The sequence below is a fragment of the Muscardinus avellanarius genome (genome assembly GCF_963383645.1).
Source record: "Muscardinus avellanarius genome assembly, chromosome: 2".
Taxonomy (NCBI): domain Eukaryota; kingdom Metazoa; phylum Chordata; class Mammalia; order Rodentia; family Gliridae; genus Muscardinus; species Muscardinus avellanarius.
Window position 1 is genome coordinate 61,563,686 of NC_137787.1, and position 22,062 is coordinate 61,585,747.

Here is a 22,062-nt window from a genome sequence, read left to right on the forward strand (position 1 = left end):
GTTGATTTCTGTGCACCTTGTGAGGTAAGCCTCAGCTACTTAGTGAGGCCCTCTGCAAATTAGTGAAACTCTGTTTCAAAACAAAGAATAAAAAAATAGGGCTATCAGTGTAGCTTGGAGGTAGAATGCCCCTGAGTTTAATCCGCGGTTCCACAAAAGAAAGAAAGAAAAAGAAAGGAAGAAAGAAAGAAAGGAAGGAAGGAAAGAAGAAAGGAAAAGATTGCATGTATTTTATATCTAGGAGAAAATGCAGAGGTAGGATTTCTAAATCATCAGATATTAAAATACATATACACAGCCAGGGGTAGCTGGGACTACAATAATAAAAACCAGACAACCAAAAGTCAAGAAAAGGGAAAAATCAATTCAGTAAAAATCAATAAAAAGGGAAAAACAAGAAACAGTATAATAGAAAACATAATAAAATGGCAGGAATAAGTAAAATATATAACAATAAAAGTGACTAGGTTAATTTTTCTAAGATCCACGATCTCAGACCCATTAAAAAGGTAATCTAGCTATATGCTGTCTTCAAGAGTAGAATATAGACAAAAAGCTATGTAGAAGAGATGAAAATTAAGAAATAGTTGGTGAATACTAACAAACAAAAATACGGGTGATAATATTACTATTAAAATATAGTATTAAGCCGGGCGTGCTGGTGCACGCTTGTAATCCCCACGCTTGGGAGGCAGAAACAGGAGGATGGCGCAGGTTCGAAGCCAGCCTCACTGGCTTAAGAGACCCTGTTTCCAAAAAAAAAAAAAAAAAAAAAAAAAAAAAAAAAATATATATATATATATATATATATATATATATATATATTATCAGTCTGGGAGTGTAGCCCAGAGGTAGAAGGATTCCATTCCCAGTACCACACACACACACACAAATATATATATATATATATATATATATATATATATATATATATATACACATATACATATACATATACATATATATATATATATATAGTATTAAATGTAAAAAATTTTCTTAAGGCACAGAAGAATAAGAGGTATAAATTCAACAAGAAGATTCATCAGTAATGGAACTTTATCCACTGCGTATACTGTCTAACTCACTGAATTTGATAAAGTAGAATATGTTGAAAATACAAATAAATAATACAAACAAAAAAATAAACAAATTAAAAATACAAATAGTTTCTCTGTAAATCATACTTGAAGACTTTAATTAAATGCTTTCAGATTTTGATCCAGTAGAAAAATAAGAACAGATTATTTGAATAATGTTAATATTATTATTGACAACAAAAAGAAAGTGAACAATTTAAAAAATATTTCAGTTTTGAAAATAGGATCATTACTTGGGAGGCTGAGACAGAAGGATTCTGTCTCAGTTCAAGGCCAGTCTCAGTCTCTTAGCAAGACCCTGTGATTCAAAATAAAAAATTAAAAAGGGCAGGAAATGCAGCTCAGAAGTAGAATGTTCCTGTGTTCAATCCTCAGTACAAAAAAAAGACACACACACATACACACAGAGATATTTACAAAATTTAATCAACTATTAGATCAAGAAAATAATTAATAAAAAATAAACATAGATTGGTCACATATAACAAAACAGTAGTATATTGAAATTTTGTCTTAGGGTTTTTTTTTGTTTTGTTTTTGTGATTTGTGCGTAGGGGGTACTGGGGACTGTACCCAGGTGCATTCTACAGTCCCAGCCCTATTTTATTTTTTGTTTTGAAACAGGGTCTCTCTAAGTTGCTGAGGGTCTTGCTAAATTGTTGAGACTGGCCTCGACTGTGATCCGCCTGTCTTAGCCTTCTGAGTACTGGGATTACAGACCTGTGCTACCATGCCTGGTTGTTTTAATACTTTTTAAAAAATTTACAATGAACATATAGTAGTTGTTCATATTTATGGAGTACAATGTGATATTTCAGTACATTTATACAATATGTAATGAGCGCATTAGGGTAATTGGTATTTCTAGCCCCTCAAATACTTATCATTGCTTTGTGCTGGGAACATTCAAAATCTCTACTGGCTATTTTCAAATATGCAATTAGTTTTTGCCAACCATAGTTATCCTGGTATACTGTTGAACACTAGAAGTTACTCCTCCCATCTAGCCGCACCCCTCTACCCTTTAGCTGTCATCTTTCCATCCTCTTCCTCTCTACCTTTATTTATTTATTATTTTTTTTTTTGTGGTACTGGGGTTCCTGGAAACCCTTCTACCTCCGGGCTACACTCCCAGACCTATTTTTATATTTTTATTTGGAAACAGGGTATCTTAAGCCAGCGAGGATTGAACCTGTGCAATCCTCCTGTCTCTGCCTCCCAAGCGCAGGGATTACAAGCATTCGCCACCATGTCTGGCTCTCTTGTGGTTTAGATGTATATTTCCCTAATGGTCAGACAACTGAGCTTGCAAATTGGCTTCAAATTTATCAGCTCCCCCCCACAGGTTAATCTCTTTAAACTTGTTACTTATCTGTAAAGAAGATAATAATAGTATCTGAAAGGATTTTATTGAGAATTAAATGAAAGTATGTGTGTAAAGTACTTAGCTCATGTCTGCTTGTCATAGGGATTTTGTGAACAGTTGCTGAAGAAAGCCATTGCCACATCTCTTCCAGTCCTTTCTGGTGCTGGTGAGATTTCGGTACTATTGGTACCTGGGTACTTTTTACACAGGAGTAGGGCAGAAAGTAGTGTTTGGATTAGCCAAATTCTTTCTGCCTGGATAAAAAGATTGACCATTTTGTCTGCAACCATTTGTGAAATATTCCAGTGGTGAGTGGTTGAATTAGTCCTTATCCATTAGAAGAAAAGAAAATCTATAAGGCATGATGCTCCCAAAGCAACAGTGGTTCATTAGCTGGAGAGAAGGGAAGGGAGGTGCTGCTACCTGCACTCACTCGGCTGCTCTGAGTGGGAAAACAGAAGCAAGAGGCCTTCCCTGCTGGTGAGCAGACAGCACACTTACTCCAGCTCAGCCAGACCGAAACTCCTCGTCTCCCAACCCTTCAGCATCACCGTTAAGCCCCTTAGGCTTGATAAAGAATTTGTGAGAACTTGGGAGAATGACAGAAAAAAGAAATAAACACAAAAAGTGTCAGATAGTAAACCCAGGAAAAATACCTTACTTCTTTTTTTACCTGTCTTTAGGACTTGATGAGAATTTGTGGTTTGAGGTAAAGTTCGAATGTATCTGGGACTAGTTAAAAATCTTAAGGCTTTTTTAATGTCTTTAGATGCTATACATTAAACAGTTTTAACCAAAATATTTGTTGAGTGAGGGAAAAATCTGTGAAAATAGTTAAATGGTATCTGTTAATCCAAACGGAGATTATTGGTTACTTCCTCTACTCCCAAGATACCATTAATTGTAAGGTATACTGTCAAAACAATGACAGGTAAAGAGAGAGAAGGACACAATATTAATGTACATTTTTTTCTTTTTGCTACTAGGAGTTACACCTAGGGAAATTATACCTCATAACTGCACCCTCAATCCTATTTTATTCATTTATTTTGTGTATGGTAGGTAAGTGCCATTTAAAATATTTCTAATAGCCGGGTGTGGTGGCGCACGCTTGTAATCCCCGCGCTTGGGAGGCTGAGACAGGAGGATCGCAGATTCAAAGCCAGCCTCAGCTACTTAGTGAGGTTCTCGGCAACTTAGTGATACCCTGTTTCCAAATAAAATATATAAAAGGTCTGGGAGTATAGCCTGGAGGTAGAAAGCCTCTGGGTTCCACCCCCAGTACCACCAAAAAAAATAAATAAATAAAATAAAATAATAAAATATTTCTAATAGAAAACTAATTTATAAATCAGTTTACAAAAGATCAAAATATCAATACTTAATACCAACTTTAACTATAAATAACTAAAAGGGGAAAAACTGTCTCTATTCTTTTCCTATTTTATTTTTTATTTTGAAACAAGTCTCACTACATTACCACATGCAGCTAGCCGCAAACCTGTGATCCTCTTGTCTCAGCCTCCCAATTAAATGTATACTATGATTCTAGGAATGTTAAAATATAAAAGAAAAAGTGCTACCAACACAGACATGGGTCTTGGAATTAAGGAAATGCAGAGAATTTCATTTATGGGTGTGTTGGGTTTTGATGTTTTGCTGCTTGGTAGATGCTGCAATTAATTTTATGAAAGCAATTTTTAAAAGGCTTTTATTAATACACAAGAACAGAACTACTAAAGATTGAAGGCAAATAAAAGTTTTGTCAAGCCCACAGATTTCCTTTATTCCCTTGTCAAAACAAGCAAAAAACAACGACAGACAGTGTGGGGAAGTATTATATATAATGAGCCTGGAGTATCTTGTAGTGTTAGAAAGTAAGAAAATGCTTAAAAGCAAAAACTGAAAAACACTAATAGTGGTATAAATAAGGAGCACAGAAACCAACTGAAAGAATTCCTAGTGGCTAAACTAAATAGTTTGGGCAACAAAATAAAGTAGTGATGAGTTATAACCCAGAGTATAAAATAAATATCCACAAGGCCACACTGATACAAATAAATGATTGCAAAAAAAATAAATGTGGAGAAGAAACAAATTTTTCATGCAGAAGAATTCCAAGTAATTTATACGGATAGTCCGTATAAATTTTACGGACTTCCTTCCAAAGAGTATATTATGAAAGGGGGGGGCAATCTGACAAACACTACCTCAGCAGGTGGTCAGACCCAACACCAACAAGATGAACTCATATTGATAATATGTGTACGTGACATAATGTCATTAAAAATAGTACTTTGCCTGTGTGATCCCCATAACCCTAGTCTTACCATGAGAGAGACATAAGACAAATCTTGCTGTGGCACATTCTATAAAAGACCTACCTAGTACTCTACAAAACTGTCAGTCATCGGAAACAGTGGGAAACTGTCACAGGCAAGTGGAGCCAAGGAAGACCTGATGACTAAAAGTAATGTGGCGTCCTGGGTAGGGGCCTGCAGCCTAGAAATACACTAGGGAAAGACCAAGGAAACCTAAGTGAACTGTGGCTTTGTTAATAGTAACGTTTCAATAATAGTTTACTCATTAATTTTTTATCTGGTACTGAGGATGGAACCCAGGGGCATTCTACCCCTGGGTACATAGCTACATCCTCAGCCCTATTTTTTTTATTCTTTATTTTGAAACAAGGTCTCAGAAAGTTGCGGAGGGCCTTACCAAGTAGCTGAGGCTGGCTGAAAACCTGCGATCTCCTATCTCAGCCTCCCAAGTACTGGGATTACACGTGTAAGCTACTGTTCCTGGCTAATGACTGACATTAAGTAAAATGTTGATAATAAGGAAGACCAGGTGCAGAATGTAATGGCACCCTCTCTACTGCCTTCTCAAGTTTTCTGTAAATCTACAACTGTTCTGAATAATGAGGTCTATTAAAAATTTTAGATGCCTTAAACAAACAAAAACTTCATGAACAGAAAGCCAGGTTAAAGATTTTAAAGGAACACTATGGAGCATTTTGTTAAGCCCTTCACCAGTTCCACACAGAGCACAGCTTAAGCAGAACAAATGCAACTGCTTAGTTGAAAGATGGAGCTTCAACCAGAATGGAACACTTCTAAATACATTCAGAGAGAGTTGTTAGCATTTTTTCATCCATGTAGTATTTTGTTTTTCCAAAGTTCTTTGCAATTTCTGACTCCAAATGCCCAAGTTTTACCATTATTTCTATTTTAAAGCTGATGCCACGACTATAGCTTGGGCAGTCATCCTGGCTCATGGCTAATCTAAGTATATAGTTCAATCAGAAAACCAGCCATCAACTGTCAAGTTGCTTAAAGAGTTAACATGAGAACTGAGTGTGGTGGCGCACGCTTGTAATCCCAGTACTTGGGAGGCCGAGACAGGAGGATGACAAGTTCAGGGCCAACCTCAGCTACTTAGTGAGGCCTTCCGCAGCTTAGTGAGACCCTGTTTCAAAATAAATAATAAAAATATGGGTGGGGGTATAGCTCAGAGATAGAATGGGTTCAATCCCCAGTACCTCAAAAAAAAAAAAAAAAGAAAAAAGTTAACACAAGTTTTCAAAGCCAGAACTGCAATCATGTGGTGAGACTTGAGAGTACAACTCTTGTCCACAGACTCTCAGGACTCATTTCCTTACTCAGTATTCTCACACAGAAAACCTCACCAGGAAATTATAGGGTAATATTTTCAAGACTTGGAACTTGTCTACAGTTACCTTGCTAAACACAAAACAAAACAAAATTCCTTTAAAAGTATATATTTTTAAAAATTATGCTGGGGAAGCCAAATAGGAACAGTTTTGTGGTTTCTGCACTGAGTCCAGTTGCACGAAATGCAGAATATTCTGCTTTGTCCAGGACATGGTTTTATTCCCACACACCACTTCCTACATCCACAAAATCCAGTATGTTTGGACCCTCCTGAGAGCTAGGGGAATTATAAAAGGAAAGAGGAAGACATTGACTACAGGAACTAAAAACCTAGAAATGCCCCCCTCGGCTTCCTGCTGCATCCTGGCCCCAGCCCCCTCCCGGGCTACCTGTCCAGAGCAGAGAGGGCCACCTCTGGACAGTCTCCCTGGCTCGCCTCCCAGGCTAGTATCAGAATTATTGAGCCTAAGGAGGCTGACAGTGCATGGGTTTTGTTTTCTAAACGAAGAATTAGGGTACACTGTCTAACAGCATGAATAATTAGACTGCATGTGAACTTGAGATTGTCCCAGGATGTTCAGGGTGAGTGGCCATGGTTGCTGCAGAATCTAGACATGTGAGCCGAGACCTGGATGTGCTGCATTGATGGCGATGTCCTCCAGAGAGGAGTGTGAGGACATGCTGGAAGCAGCACCACCGACCTGGTGGGTAGCGATGCTGAGGCTGCCTGACCGCAGGAGGGCCCCACCCTAAGCTCCTCTGTAGTGGTCTGCGGAACCCCAACCCCGGGACCAAGACCTGGAGTTCAAGAGCCCCCCCCCAAGGTAGTCTAGGAGTGCCATGGGTCCAGAAAACACTCCCCTGGGGCCCTAGGAGCACCCCAAAGGAGCTGGGGAACCCAGCTGGGAGACAATCATTTACGGAGTGAAAAGGCAGCCAGCAGATCTTATCACATGCCTCTGAGCGATTAGCGAGCAAGGCAAGTGGAGGAAGGCGCAGTGAGGAAGTGCAATGTCACATGGAAGGCTTGCAGGAAGCCGTCCAGAAGATAGCAGGGGACGTGGCGCTCGGCCCCTTCAGCAGATTAGACAACACAGGTTAGTGCTCTCTGCCTCTGAAAAACTTTCCACAGCTTCTCTAAACACCTAATTGATTCTCTTTCCTCGAACTGTCTTTCCTCGAACTGTCTTTATGTCTTTAATGGGAAGAAATTGCTCCGGCTTTGAACGTGAGAGCCAGTGTGTAGCTGGTAACCGCACTGTTAGAGGAACAAACACTGAGCCATGATGGCTCAATGAAATTCTCAGAATCTCTTGCTTCCCTGCTCGAACTTCTTTGCCTTTTAAAAAACAAAACTTCAGATGTTCATTAAGTAACTTATTTTAGGGACTGCAGCTAAGCCTCTTCTCATCTTATTAGCATAAATCTGAAACAGGGCAGATCTTTGCAACATAGGCAGGGTGTTCAAAGGGTGTTAGAGAATACAGAAATACTGTGTGGAAAAATGTGCCACAAGGCTGTATGCAGACGTTTGTTGTTTTTATTTACTTTTTTTGTGTGGTACTTGGGTTCCTGGAAGCCCTTCTACCTCCGGGCTACACTCCCAGACCTATTTTTACATTTTTTTATTTGGAAACAGGGTCTCCTAAGCCAGCGCGCGCGGCTGGCTTCGAACCTGCGCGATCCTCCTGTCTCTGCCTCCCAAGCGCGGGGATTACAAGCGGGCGCCACCACGCCCGGCTGTTTTTATATACTTTTTATCTCGTAAAACAAATCATTTTGCTTGTTTTTCATGTAATAAGTTCTCATGGCTATAAATGCGTGTTCCTTTTTGTTTTCTGGCTCCCTTCCTTTTTTATTTTCTTTTTCTTTTACCTTCTCTTGCTAACACAAAATGGGAGTAGATGAAGGAGCAGGAGCAGCCCGAGTGTGAGATGAGGAAGTCCCTTGCCGGCACCCGCTTCAGAGACCAGCACAGCCCACAGCCGAGGCTGCGCAGGGTTCGGAGAAGCCATGATGCTTGGATCTTACTAGTGCTTTCTGTCCTCAGCCTTGTGCTTCCTCTAGAAAGGAAGATTTGAAGACTACAGAAGAGCCAGAAAGACGGGTGAGGGGTTGGAAAAGAGGATCCTAGAAACATCTGAAAGGGCCAAATTATTATGTATCCTATGGCAAATGAGGGACAGTTTCATAAAGAACACCAAGTCAGTGAAAGGTTCCGATGCAACAACCCGCTGCTCTCAGACCTATAATGGAAAAGAAAGATGTCTTAAGTCTGAGCTAGAAGGAAGTTACTCCATTCTTGAACCGTCGTTAAGCACGAGAGCACGTTAGCCAGAGCAGTTGCTGAGCTCTTTCTGGATGTTTTGGACTACATCCTAGATTGCTTTTGCTTTGTTAGGGGAGGGAGGGAAGGAGGAGAGGAGACTAGGATTCAGTTTCCAGTTTCATCTCTTCATCCTAGCCAGTGTTCTAACTTGTGAATGTACCGAAAAACAGCAAAGGGGTGAGGGGTTAGTGGACTCACGTGTTGTTTATGTCCCAGCAATGCAAACTCTCCAGCTCAGTGATGAAAGAGGAAAATCACTGTTGCTCATGTCCTCAGATTGCCACATCTTTTTCATTTTTTTACTATCGTGTTGTGCAAGAAAACAGAGAGTAAGATGACAGTGAGGGAGGGTTCTAAGTTAGGGATCTCAGCCCCATGGTTTCAGAAACCCTTCGCTAGCTCTGACTGGCACTGCACAGTTTCATGGGTGTGAGATGGGGGCACATTGGACCTTACTGCCATGGAGCCTTTTGCACGAATGCCTGGAGGAGACGTCCAAATGGGAACCGTGCTAGGGTGGACTTCACATACATAGCTCTTGAACCCAGGAAGAGGCGTAGCCTAGCCAGGGTTGGGCATCCCTTAAAGGAGCACTTTCAGTTTTGTTTTGCTTTTTTAATTTGTCATAGAGCTTCACTGTTGAGAGAGTTTTGAATTATGCTAATCTGCTTGTAGTAGAAAGGGGCTTTTTATTTTGTTAAAATACTTTCCAGATGGACCTTCTGTCTTTTTTTGTGAACGTGTCCTTCCAAAAGCCGTGTCCATTTCTTTTTTCCATAGACGTTTTTGACTCCTCCAGCTTTCCACATTCCCTCTTTCACTTTGTGTTTGAGGTGCAAGAAAGGATTTAAAATATTGTCATTAAGCAACACCTCTGATTCCCAGGTTTGCAAGGGACTCCAAAAGAGAGGAGAAGGAGTGGATCCTGCTGGATGGTGGAGAGTACCTGGGGTGGTCATCGTGGTGGTATCATTTTTAGATAGGAATGACTGCCAAGCTGAACACTGAATTCACTTGAAGGTGAAATGTAGAAAGAGATGAATGTTTTCTTTTAATCTGGAGAGCAAATGGTGAATTTTGTGGTGAGGAACAGTATGGACACTTTACTGAGTTCTCCAAATAAGAAGAGGAACAGGGCTGACTTCACAGATCTCCCTTCTCCCTGGACTCTGATATATACACAGCCTCTTCTCCCCAGAATCCCACATGATACAGAGGCAATACTTTTAAGTCAACATCCACAGGTGTTTGGGCAGCCTGAGTTTCAGAGGGATAAAATGATGAAGAATACAAACATTCTTGCTAGTACAGAAAAAAGAAAATAAAACTCTGCTGACTATAACCTTTACAACTGAATTCATCCTTGATCATCATTTTGAGTTGGCATGAACAAATCTGGACACCTAGCACTCGGGTTCCTCAGAGAGAAGTTTCTGGGCATGTGTAAAATATTTCTGCTATCACCATCACATTGGGAAGTACTAGGAACTCTACATATTAAAATTGTGATAAAATTTACCATCTTAACCAGCAAGTATGCGGTTCAGTGGTGTTAAGTAGATTCACATTGGTATGCGGCCAACTTTTCCATTTTCTAAGACTGAAACTCTGTCCCCATTAAGTAACTCCTGTTTTCCCTTTCCACTAGCCTGAGACAACAGCATTCTACTTTCTGTTTCTATGAGTTTGACCCCTCTGGGTACCACACATAAATGGAATCATAAAGTATTTGTCCTCCTGTGACTCCTTTATTTCACTTAGGTCTGAGTATAGGCCCCGTAGAGGGGTTGAACAGCACTTCACCAGCCAGCTCTGCAGAAAGCTGCACAAAGGAGCTCTTAGTGGAAGAGAATGGACGTGTGCCTCTCACTGCAGTGTGAATTCTTAGGAAAGTCCCAGTCCTCCAAATCATTTAAATGAACATTCTTCATGAACTGCCACCAAAGCTTCTCCTAAAACCCCTTTCAAGGCAAATAATATGTGTCTTCACTCTTTCTCTTCTTCCCTTTGCTTTTCCTCTTCTTTCTTTCAACTCTTATCTCTGCCATTCCATGTCCATCACCTTCTGAAAACTCAGGCCAGAACGTACGTGCATGGGCATTGTGCTTCCTCCTTTGGCCTTTTCCCTGCGCATTTACTAACCTTCCCTGCAAAATAGAGTTAAATCAATGCTCATGAACATCATTGGCAAAATAAAAATGTTTGAGCGGTTTCATATAAGAAAACTAATTTGATGAAAATAATGTTACAGATCCTGATGAATCAGGAAGTATAAATAGTTTGTTTTTAAAGACTTTTAGAGATTCATAAGGAAGTAGCAATAAAAGAAAGAAGTAAAAGTCCAGAGAATAATTTTCTCTAAAAGACACAAACAACAGGTTATTTAAAGACATTTCCCCCTCAATATCAGAGCCAGGAGCATCTGGTTTGGGAAAATTTAGGAAAGAGATTTTCAGATGCTTTTGTCATTTAAAACTATAGAGGTTGGTAAAAAAAAAAAAAGTAGACCTTGAAAAAAATATTTTGGTACTGAGGATTGAATCCATGAACTCCCATATGCTAGGCAAGCACTCTATTACTGAGCTGCATCCCCAGCTCCTCTCCTCACTTTAAGATAGGGTTTCACATTTACCCAGATGGGCCCAAACTTGCTTATTTCTCCTGCCTCAGTTTTTCAAGTTGTTGGGATTATAGGCATGCATTGCTACACCCAGTGGAATCTTGGATCTTTTAAAAATAGAAAGTAGGCCAGGCGTGGTGGTGCACACTTGTAATTCCAGCACTTGAGAAGCTGAGACAGGAGGATTGTGCAGGTTTGAAGCCAGCCTCAGCTACTTGGTGAGGCTCTCAGCAACTTAGAGAGACCCTATATAGCCCAGAGGCAGAAAAGTCCCTGGGTTCCACCCCCAGTACCACAAAAATTAAGGAAAGAAAGAAGAAAGAAAGAAAGAAAGAAAGAAAGAAAGAAAGAAAGAACTTTAGGAGAGTTCTATCCTCTTTGTTTTTAAATTTGGAAACTAAAGCTCAGAAAGGTCAGGTGACCAGTCTGTGGTCAAAATAGTTCATCATTAGTAATAGAAGTGGGCATAGAAGACAGCCCCTGACTTCAGCACTGCTCTCCACAGGAGGGAGCCATGTGAGAGCCCAGGACTTGCACTCTGGATATCAGCACCCCTTTGGGGTCTACAAAGGCCAAATCCATGCTTAATGGGAGTTGATGAAGAGATTGAGGATTTGGCAAAGTGACCTCTACTTAGTTTCTGGGAGATAAAGCAAAATGGTTGTAATTTTGTAGGTAGCAGCCTAATCCATCCTACCTGAAAAAGTTTGTGTGCAATGAACTGGTTCTCATGGGGAAAGAAGAGGACAGGGCCAGAGAGGAAAAAATAGTAACAGATACCTAGACCAGGAAAAGGAATTCTGAATCTCATGGACATTGATATGGGTGGATTAAGATGCTGTGAAGTATGGATGAATGTTAGGACTTGCCATGGCCTGGATTACACAGTCTTCAGAAGGGTTAGCCGTCCTTTGCACCGATCCCCAAATCATTACGCCATGTTCTCAATACTAAATCAGCTTCCTGGGCCATTATCTTGAAAGGGTATAATCTGGACAATGGATATGGTTAATGGAAACAGCTGACATCATTTGTAAATTCTGGTATGCCCAGCAACCCCTTGTGAAATTTTAGTGGGGGTTAGCCATTCTAAATCTGATCCCTGTCTGATAAAAGGAAGGTTTCAGGAGCTCTTATGGACAATGGCTGTTTGAAGTAAGGCAATCTGCACCTAAGCCAACTTCAACTTTGATCCAATTTTTCCTATTATATACTCACAGATCACTTCTGTGATCCTATAAAGTTTGAGCATATTTTCCCACTAACAAGCAAGCAATTTATTCCACAGCAGACACCAGCTGAAAGTCCTTTAATCTGATTCAGCTCTGACATTGTCTACTTGAAGATAGCGTCACATCCTGCAGGTGGAGGGTTCAGTTCCCAAGACTACTCTGAGCCCTCCTCCTCCCACACTGCAGATGCCATTGTAGAACATTTTTGTTCTACCTGTGCTTCTGGCCAACTTGCTAAAAATAGGTTCAATGAATTTGCTATGGGTGTGGTGGTGCACACTTGTCATCCCAGTACTTGGGAGGCTGAGGCAGGAGGATTGTGCGTTTTTGGCCAGCCTCAGCTATTTAGTGAGGACCTCCATAACATACTGAGACCTTGTTTTAAAATAAAAATAAAAAATGGGCTAGAGATGTAGCTTGGAGGTAGAATGCCCCTGGGTTCAATCCTCATTTCTGCAAATAAAAAATTAAAAAAATAATAACTAGCTAGAGGGGGCTTACAGAACTCAGGGAAACAAATTTAGCAGTTTATTTTAAAGGATATTATTATGAAGGATACAGATGAAGCAGTAGATAGAGTCAGGTGGAAGAAGGGACACAGAGCTGTCTTCCAGATTTACTGCCCTCAATTTGCTGTTTGGCTGTCCAGAATCTCTCCAACCAGGTCCTTTAGGGTTGGAGACTTCATTGCACATTGAATGCTAATAGACTGGGTGGGAAAACTCAGCTAGCCTGTCCAGTCAACATTCTTCTGAGCTTATCCGTGCAGCATTCCTCCCGCCAGGTATGGGGCAGGACCAGCCTGGAATGTGGGGGTCTTGTGACTTACTGTTAAGTCAGAGTATTTCTTAAAGGTTAGCTTCAAGACATAAAGCCTGGAAGGATGAGAGTTTCTCTGACCTGCCTTGGGGAAGAGAAAGTCTGGTTTCTATGGCCTGCCTGCCTTGGGGAGGGAGTTTTGAGCCTGGACCTGAGCAAACCCCATAGACATATATCATAGCAGCACAGCCACTCTTAAAGGTCTTCCTGGCAAACAGCTGCCTCTTCTATGTATTGGTCTTACTTTTTTACCCCCTCTGAAAACTTACAAGCATTGTAAATCCCAGGGGCTTTTTTGGACACTGTGTGTTTTTATATTCTTTCTCCCTCCACCCTTAATATTGAGATTTTTATTGAGCACCTTCCATGTGGATCTTCTAGCTGAGAATGTGAGTAATAAGCAATAACTTTAAAACACATTATAAGACACATTCTATTAGAAAGTTAGAAGGTCCTAATTTTAATGGGGTAACCATGGAGAAGATGATGTGTACTTAAAAGGGGAAAGAACATTTGCCATGAAGACACATGGGGAAAATGCAGGGCAGGGAGGTGAGGCAGGGGCATGCCTGGCATCCTGAAGAATAACAAGGATCCAGTATGCCTCAGGCAGAGTAAAAGAGCAGGAGAGAGCCGGGCGTGGTGGCGCACGCTTGTAATCCCAGCATGTGGGAGGCTAAGACAGGAGGATCAAGGTTCACGGGCAGCCTCAGCTACTTAGTGAGGCGCTTTGCAACTCAGTGAGAACCTGTTTCAAAATAAAAAATAGAAAAATAGGGCTGGGAGTGTAGCTCAGAGGTAGAATGCCTCTAGGTTCCACTCCCAGTACCACACACACACACAAGCAGGAGAGAGGGTGCAGGCAAGACCCTAGAGGTCCAGGTAGGCCAGCAGAGGGTTCTGGCTTTCCCACAGAGCAGAGCATTTGGGATGACTGAGCAATGGGGAGACAATGATCTGCCTTTACATTGACAGACTCCTTCTGTTGTACTAGTAGACCGTGAGAGTGCCAGAGTAGCAAAGAAACCAGTCAGGAGGCTATTGCGGTGCTCCCATGAGAGACCACAGTGCTTTGGACCAGGCTGGCAGCAGCAGAGGTGGTGAGGAGTCATTAGAGCCTGGGTGCTTTGAAGAGAGAACTAACATGACTAACATTTGGATTGAACAATGATTAGTGGAAGAGAAGAGTCAAGGAAGATTCCAAGGTCTTTGGCCTAGGCACAGGGAGCATGGAAATGCCATCAAACTGAGATGTGGAAGGCTGTCTGCAGAGCTGTTTGGAGTGGGAGAGAGAGATTAGAAGTTGAGTTTGGGTTAAACTGAGCTCGTGATGGCTGTTAGGCAAACATCCATGTGGAGCTGTCAGGTGGAGAGGGATATACTTTTCTGGATGAAGGAGAGAGAATTCTAGAAGAAATTCATTTTTTCTTAGTGGTCTTAGTGATTTGATACCTAAAAGGACCATAAACAGTATGTGGACTCGTTGGTACTCTGCATAATATCTTATCATTGATTCATTTCTAGGACTAAAATCAGAGAGAGAATATGCTCTTTTAAGTAAACAACAGTGGAAGGGGCAGGAATTTTGTCTTAAATTTTGTTCTTCAAAGCTTATGCCTTGATGATTTTCCTAGCACCTATTTTAGAGGAAAAAAAATATTTTTCAAGCCAGGCATGGTGATCCCAGTACTTGGGAGGCTGAGACAAGAGGATCACAGGTTCAAAGCCAGCATCTTAGGCCCTCCTGTTTCAAAATAAAAGTAAAATAGGACTAGGGGTGTAGCTTGGAGGCAGAATGCCTCTGGGTTCAATCCCCCATTACCACAAAAAATAAAAAAAACAGATAATGTGCAAAAACAGTGCCTAAACAAATCAAGCTTTCCTTTGCTTATGTAAAGGCAATGAAAGAAAGTGTCATGAGGTTCAATTTTTATATTTATGTAAATGTTACCCTAAATATAGAGTTGCATTATTGTCACTGAAAGTGTCAAATTATACAAATTTTAGTGACGCAATCAATGCTGTTTTCTTATGAAAAAAGGAGGTATACTCTTCATTCAAGATGGAGAATTTTGAGTTCTCATCTGAGTTGGATCTGAATTCTGTCTTCTATTTCCACCTTTAAAGTCACTTTTTTGTCTTTGGGTTTTAATGAGATTTTGTGAGCAAAGGTGTCATTTAAACAGTGCTGACATTAGTTCACTGGAACAGGCATTTCCTAACTCAAACTGAGACTAAAAGTTTGTGTTTGTGAGTATGTGTGTGTGTTAGTTACTGGGGATTGAACCCAGGGGCATTCTACCTCTGAGCTATACCCCAGCCTTATTTTATTTTTTTTTTTAATTTTGGAGCAGGATCTCACTAATTTGCTGAGGCCTTTTTTGGACTTGTGATCATCCTGTCTCAGCCTCCCAAGTACTGGGATTGCAGGTGTGCATCACCATGCCTGGCAAAAGCTTTTAATTCTCAATCTTGCCCTCAACTTATAAGAACATTTACAAAATTTATCTTTTTATGTGTATGTGGTACTGAGGATTGAACCCAGGGGCATTTTGCCTCTGAGCTACACCCCCAGCACTATTTTATTTTTACATTGAAACACGGTCTTGGGAGGTTAATGAGAGACTCACTACGTGTTGAAGCTGTCCTCAAATCTGTGATTTTCTTGCCTCAGCCTCCCAAGTACTAGGATTAAAGGCATGTGTCACCATGCCCAACTTCAAAGTTTATCTTTAAATTATCTCATTAAGCCGGGCATGGTGGCCACGCTTGTAATCCCCTCACTTGGGAGGCGGAGGCAAGAGGATCGCGCAGGTTTGAAGCCAGGCTCACTGGCTTAAGAGACCCTGTTTCCAAATAAAAAAGTATAAAAATAGGTCTGGGAGTGTAGCCTGGAGGTAGAAGGGTTTCCAGGAACCCCAGTACCACCAAAAAAAAAAAAAAAAAGAAAGAAAAAAGAAAACAAATCTCATTAGATGCTCAATGACCCAATGAAGCAGGCAGTAGAATGAGCCCCATTTACATGGGTGGAAATTGCCTCTGAGAGGCGAAGAACATTACTGTATCCCACAGTCAAGAGCCAGAATTCAGACCCAGCTCTGTTGGTGTCCAGAGCTCCTGCTAGTCAGCATCCCAGAAGCATGGAGTGAAGTGAAGCAAACCAGAGCATTGCAGCAATCCAAAAATTATTCCATGACTCTACAATTAGACCACTTGGTAATGCCGAATGATCTCCTTCATGTTAAGCCTAAAACTCAGGGCACCATTCAGAAACGTCAGTCCTTGGAGTGGGAGGATCCACGGGCAAAGTCCTTTGCTTGGCCTCTTCCCCATAGAGTGGTGGGCTCCGCGGCTGGAATGTCACTAGCCGGCTGAGAACGTGCAGCTCCACCAAGCCCACAAGAACGCACCCGACCCTCCCTTCCACAGAAGCCCGCTGGTGCAGTGCCAGCTGACAGCAGCTGTCCCAAGCTGCTCCCAGAGGCGCCTGGGAATGGGGACACTGCCAGCCAGCCACCCGGGGAGACCTGAGTAAGGGGTTCTGTGAGTTTGGGAAGTGGTCCAGAACCCGGAGGCTGTGGCCTCTGTTCAGGGCTCAGGAAGAAGGGCTGCATTCTGTCCCCACAGTGTGGCCAGTCAGAGCTATAGGACAGTCAGATCAGCTCCCACACCAGTAAGTAGCCCTTGGTGGGGGCCTCAGAGGAGCAGCCCCTTGTGCACAATTCATATTCAGTCTTGTTTGCCCTGTATAGACATACTGGTTTTTAAACTACTGAGATGCTTCAAAACTGGCTGGTGAGTTGTCAGCACCTAGAGTCACCTGAGTGCACCTCTGTTCTTCCATACCTGAAGGATGAGATGTCGGCACAGCACGCATGCCCCAGGACCCTGCTCCAGCACTGGTCATGGTCCTGATGGTGCAGTGCCTGTGCCTCGTGGTTGTTAAATATTTAAAATATTGTCCCTGTTCCACCTGGATGAAATGAAATACTAAAAGCATTTCTGTCAGCAAGAGATGAGGAATTTTGATTGGGGTCCAGGAGGGCAGAAGTGAAACCTACAGTTGTGTCGACCTGTTGATACCATCCCAGGTTATTCTTTGTGGTCTAGAAGGAAAGTAGCTACAGCAGTTATGGCCAGCAAGGTAACAATAGAGATGAAGCGAGACCCCTAGGAACATAATTTTAATTCATGCTTTTAGAAGCCCCAAGTTTAAGATTTGAATTTTGCAGAAAACATCTTCCCTTCTCCTTTCTTTCTACTCCATATCTACTTGTTATTATAAAAGTGGTTATTACTTCAAACCATAGCTCGTTTGCTCCCATAGCTCAGTTGGTGACCACCTGCCCAGAGGAGGTGAAAGAGTAATTATAAGCTGAGCTCCACTAATCCTGACTTATTGGTGCCAAACACTTGCTTTTTGCAGCTGTGAAGGAAGTTTTCAAAGTTGAATTATTTCTGAGTTAGACCAGCAGCACCACATGGTTAAAAAAAAAAATCTCTCACCAACATAGAAAATGCCCACAAATGGCAGAGTCCAGAAGTATGTGAGGACTCCTTGTGCCCATCCTCAGAGCACCAGGCTGATATTTAGAGGGTGGAAGATACACTGCACACTTTAACACAGAGGCTTCTAACCAGAAGTCTATGAACTGGGTGGGAGAAGTATTATTTCTTTATTTTCACTAACCTCTAACTAAAATTTTATTTTTCCTTTGATTATGAGTGTAGGGAACACATTACAGTAGTGTTAGCAGTCCTTGCGACATCCCCACTAGTAGAAACTATCGATGTCTATGTCATTTTATGACAGGTAGCTTATAAGATGCTACCCAGTGATCCCCATCTCCTGAAATTCAAGCTTTCATACAAACCCCTCTACTGATTATGGGCTGAATTTAGTGATTCCCTTTTGATGAATAAAGTGCAGCAGAGAAAGTGAGATATCACTTGAGATATTTTGTTATAAAAAGACTTCAGCTTCTCTCTTGGGGGTTTCTCGCTGCCATGCTCACTCTGAGGTAAGCCAACTACAGTGTTATGAGCTGCCCTATAGAAAGCCACGTGGCACAGAACAGAAGAAGGCATCGAGCCAGTAGCTGGTGACGAACTGAATCCTGCCAACGACATGTGAGTGAGCTTAGAAATTGATTCTCCTTCAGTCAAACCTTCAGTCAAAACACAGCCCCGAGCCGGGCCTGGTGGCGCACGCTTGTAATCCCGGCGCTTGGGAGGCAGAGACAGGAGGATCGCGCAGGTTCGAACCCAGCTGCGCGCTGGCTTAGGAGACCCTGTTTCCAAATAAAAATGTAAAAATAGGTCTGGGAGTGCAGCCCGGAGGTAGAAGGGCTTCCAGGAACCCCAGTACCACCAAAAAACAAAAAAAAAAAAACAAAAAAAACAAAAAAAACCCACAGCCCCCGCTGACACCCTGATTGCAGTCTTGTTCTAGACCTTGAGTTGGAGGCACCCAGCTGAGCTGTGCCCATATTCCTGGCCCACAGAACTGTGATATAATTGGTTGTTGACTTAAAGTGCTCAGTTCTGGGGTAAGTTATTACATAACAACAGATTAACTAAAACACCTTACAAGTGCAGATATCTCCATTTGTGTTCATTACTTCTTTGAAACTATAGTAATTCTTAGGCTGATCACTAGATTTTATAATACATTTAATGTATAAGGAAATATATATTAATATAGTAAATTTGTTTTAAACTGTGTGTGTGTTACTTGAGATTGAACAAGGAGCACCCTACCTCTGAGTTACACTCAACCTTTTTTATTTTGAAATAGGGTTTTACTAAGTTGTTGAGGGCCTTACTAAGTTGCTGATGCTTTCCTGGAACCTGTGATCCTCCTGTCTCAGCCTCCCAAGTACTGTGATTGCAGTCATGCATCACCACACCTGGCTTGTTTTAAACTATTTTGATGCAGTGTAAGTCACTGAAATTTATTGGTTCTTATTTTCTAAGGTCTTCAGGCTTTAAAGATAATTCATAATTGAAAATTGATCAGTCAGCAAGAAGACCTACTGGGAAGGCATTACGATAAGGTTTTATAGTTGTATCTGCCTGTGGTTTATAACTGGAGTTCAATTTCCAAACTTACCAGCTCTAGAACTTCTGAAAAATTAAAATGAAGATGACAATTCTCTTATAGGTAGGGTTGATACTTAAACTATTTAGCAATTGGTAGAAACAGGTGTGTTACTCCACCAGGATATAAATGCCAGTCTGAAAAACAGTCAGTGGAGGCAGGCATGGTGGCACACACCTGTACTTGAGAGGCTGAGAGAGGAGGATTGTAGGTTCCAGGACAGCCTCAGCAAGTAGAGAGACTCTCATCAACCTAGAGAGACCCTGTTTTAAAAACTAAAAATAAAATAGAGCTGGGGGTATAGCTTGGAGGTAGAATGCACCTGGGTTTAACCCCCAGTATCAAACAAAACCAAACTCATTGTGGGTAGCAGTGAGTATTAGCTTGCTTGTAGGAGAGTGGGGATTCAGTGAGTTAGGATGTGTGTACCCACTGAACACTCGGTGCAGAAGGGACCCGCCAGCACTACCTCCTTTCCCTACCTAGGATAGTGTTTTCAAAGTTCAACAGTCATACTAATTATTGTGAGAAAACATTATTTCATACTAATTATTTCAGAAAACATATGGATAAGCATTCTTTTGTGTGTTCGCGCAGTACTGAAGACTGAGCTCCGGGGCATTCTACCGCTGAGCTACACCCCTAGACCTATTTTATTTTTTATTTTGGAACAGGGTCTCACTAAGTTTCTGAGAGTCTTGCTAAGCTGCCAAGGCTGGCCTCACACCTTCAATCCTCGTGTTTTAGCCTCCCAAATACTGGGATTACAGGTATTTAAATAATTATTAACTGTAGAGCGGGGCGTGGTGGCTCATGCTTGTAATCCCTGCGCTTGGGAGGCGAAGACAGGAGGATCGCACAGGTTCGAAGCCAGCCGCGCTGGCTTAAGAGACCCTGTTTCCAAATAAAAAAAAACCAAAATAGGTCTGGGAGTGTAGCCTGGAAGTAGAAGGGCTTCCAGGAACCCCAGTACCACCAATAAATAAATAAATATTAACTAGTATGTACTAGAAAAATAATAATACCACATGACTTTGCAGATATAGTTACTCTAGATGATACTTAAATATGTTTTTAGATTTTTTAAAGGCAAATAAATAAAAATAGTAAGTAAAATACAGTCCTACATCACTTCATAACGGGGACATGTTCTGAGAAATGTTTTATTAGGCAATTTTGTCATTGTGCCAAAATCATATAGCTTATTTGTACAAACCATGATGGCACTAAGTAATATCACCTCATGATACGCTGTAATCTGTTCAGTCCACTGTTGACTGAAAAATCATTATGCAGAGAATGGCTGTGTATTATTTTGGTTGTATTCAGGGGGTCACAGAATTTTAAAATCAGTGGCAAATATTTAAAGTTTGGAACCATTGCCTTAGGAAATTAATTAGGATGACAGACATATATACTTATTAAGAGATGACCATTTCAAGGCAGTGAGATCTAAGTTCAATCAGGCCCTGCTAGGGTATTTGAAAACGTAGAAGGCCAGGCATGGAGGAAAGGGTTCTCTGAGCCTAGGGCCTTCCAAACTTCCAGTAACATGTAACACTGCCCCTTTGCCCTCCCTCCTAGAGCCTGAGAAGGTGGGCAGTGACTTGGGTGCTCAACAGGCTTCTTCTTGTTCTCTCATCAGTAAAATTAAATTCCATTTAATTTAATTCCACAAATTCCAATGCCTGAGAAAATTTCATGTCAGAAATCACCCTTGTGAGTCACTAATCCTGCACAGTTTAGTGCAATGGCCACCTAAAATGTGACCAGGCCACACTAAAACCAGCTGGGCTCTAAGTCCAAAGGGCACATCAAATTTTGAAAACTTAGTACATGAAGAAGACTATAAAATAATTCATTAGAAAAAGATATTTTGTGTGGCACTGGGCATTGAACCCAGGGGTATTCTACCTCTGAGCTACACCCCCAGCCATATTTTATTTTTTTATTTTGGAACAGGGTCTTGCTAAGTTTCTGAGGCTGTCCTCAAACCTGTGATCCTCCTATCTCAGGCTTCCAAGTAGTGAGATTACAGGTGTGCGCTACCACACACAGCAACATTTTTATATTCATGTTGGAATGATATTTTAGTATCATATATTTAGATATTTAAAATATATTAAATGTATTCTCAAGGTTAATCTCACCTGTTTCACATATAGGGCTGGGGATATAGCTTAGAGATAGAATGCCCCTGGCATTTTACTTTTTTATTTAATGTGGCCACTAGAAAATTGTAAACTGTGGATTTGCCTGGGATTCTAATGGGCAGTACTGATCTACTCATATGCAGACAAGAGGACAGACCTATGCGTGTGGGGAAACTGGTAAGCTGTACCTATAAACTGTTTCTGCTAGCCACGAATCTACTTGCTCTCTAGATTTCCACTGGCTCGCCATTGGATTTCTGGGATCCCTGATCTTGCTGGATCTTAAGCTCAGTGTGTACAAATCCTTTCCATCCGAAAGCTGGTCGTCCTTCCTGGCCTGGCTCATTACTGCCACTCACATCTAATTGGTCACTATCTTTTGTTATTTCTTCCTATTGAATATTGCTCATATCCATTTCCTCTTTTGTATTTCCTCTGTTCCCACAGTAGTCCCTCCTGTGCCCTGCTCTCTCACTGCCAGGGACTCTTCTCCCTCCAAGCACAGGAGCAGCTCATGGGTCAGCTCCCCTGTGAAGCCGTCCGGATCCTTTGCTCTGGAGCTTCCACAGGATTCACCACCCATTCACAGGCACAGGTGATTTGCTCACGTGCCTTCCTGCATGCCTTTCCCCAGAACGAGTCCCTCATTTCTTGCTTTGATACCCTGTT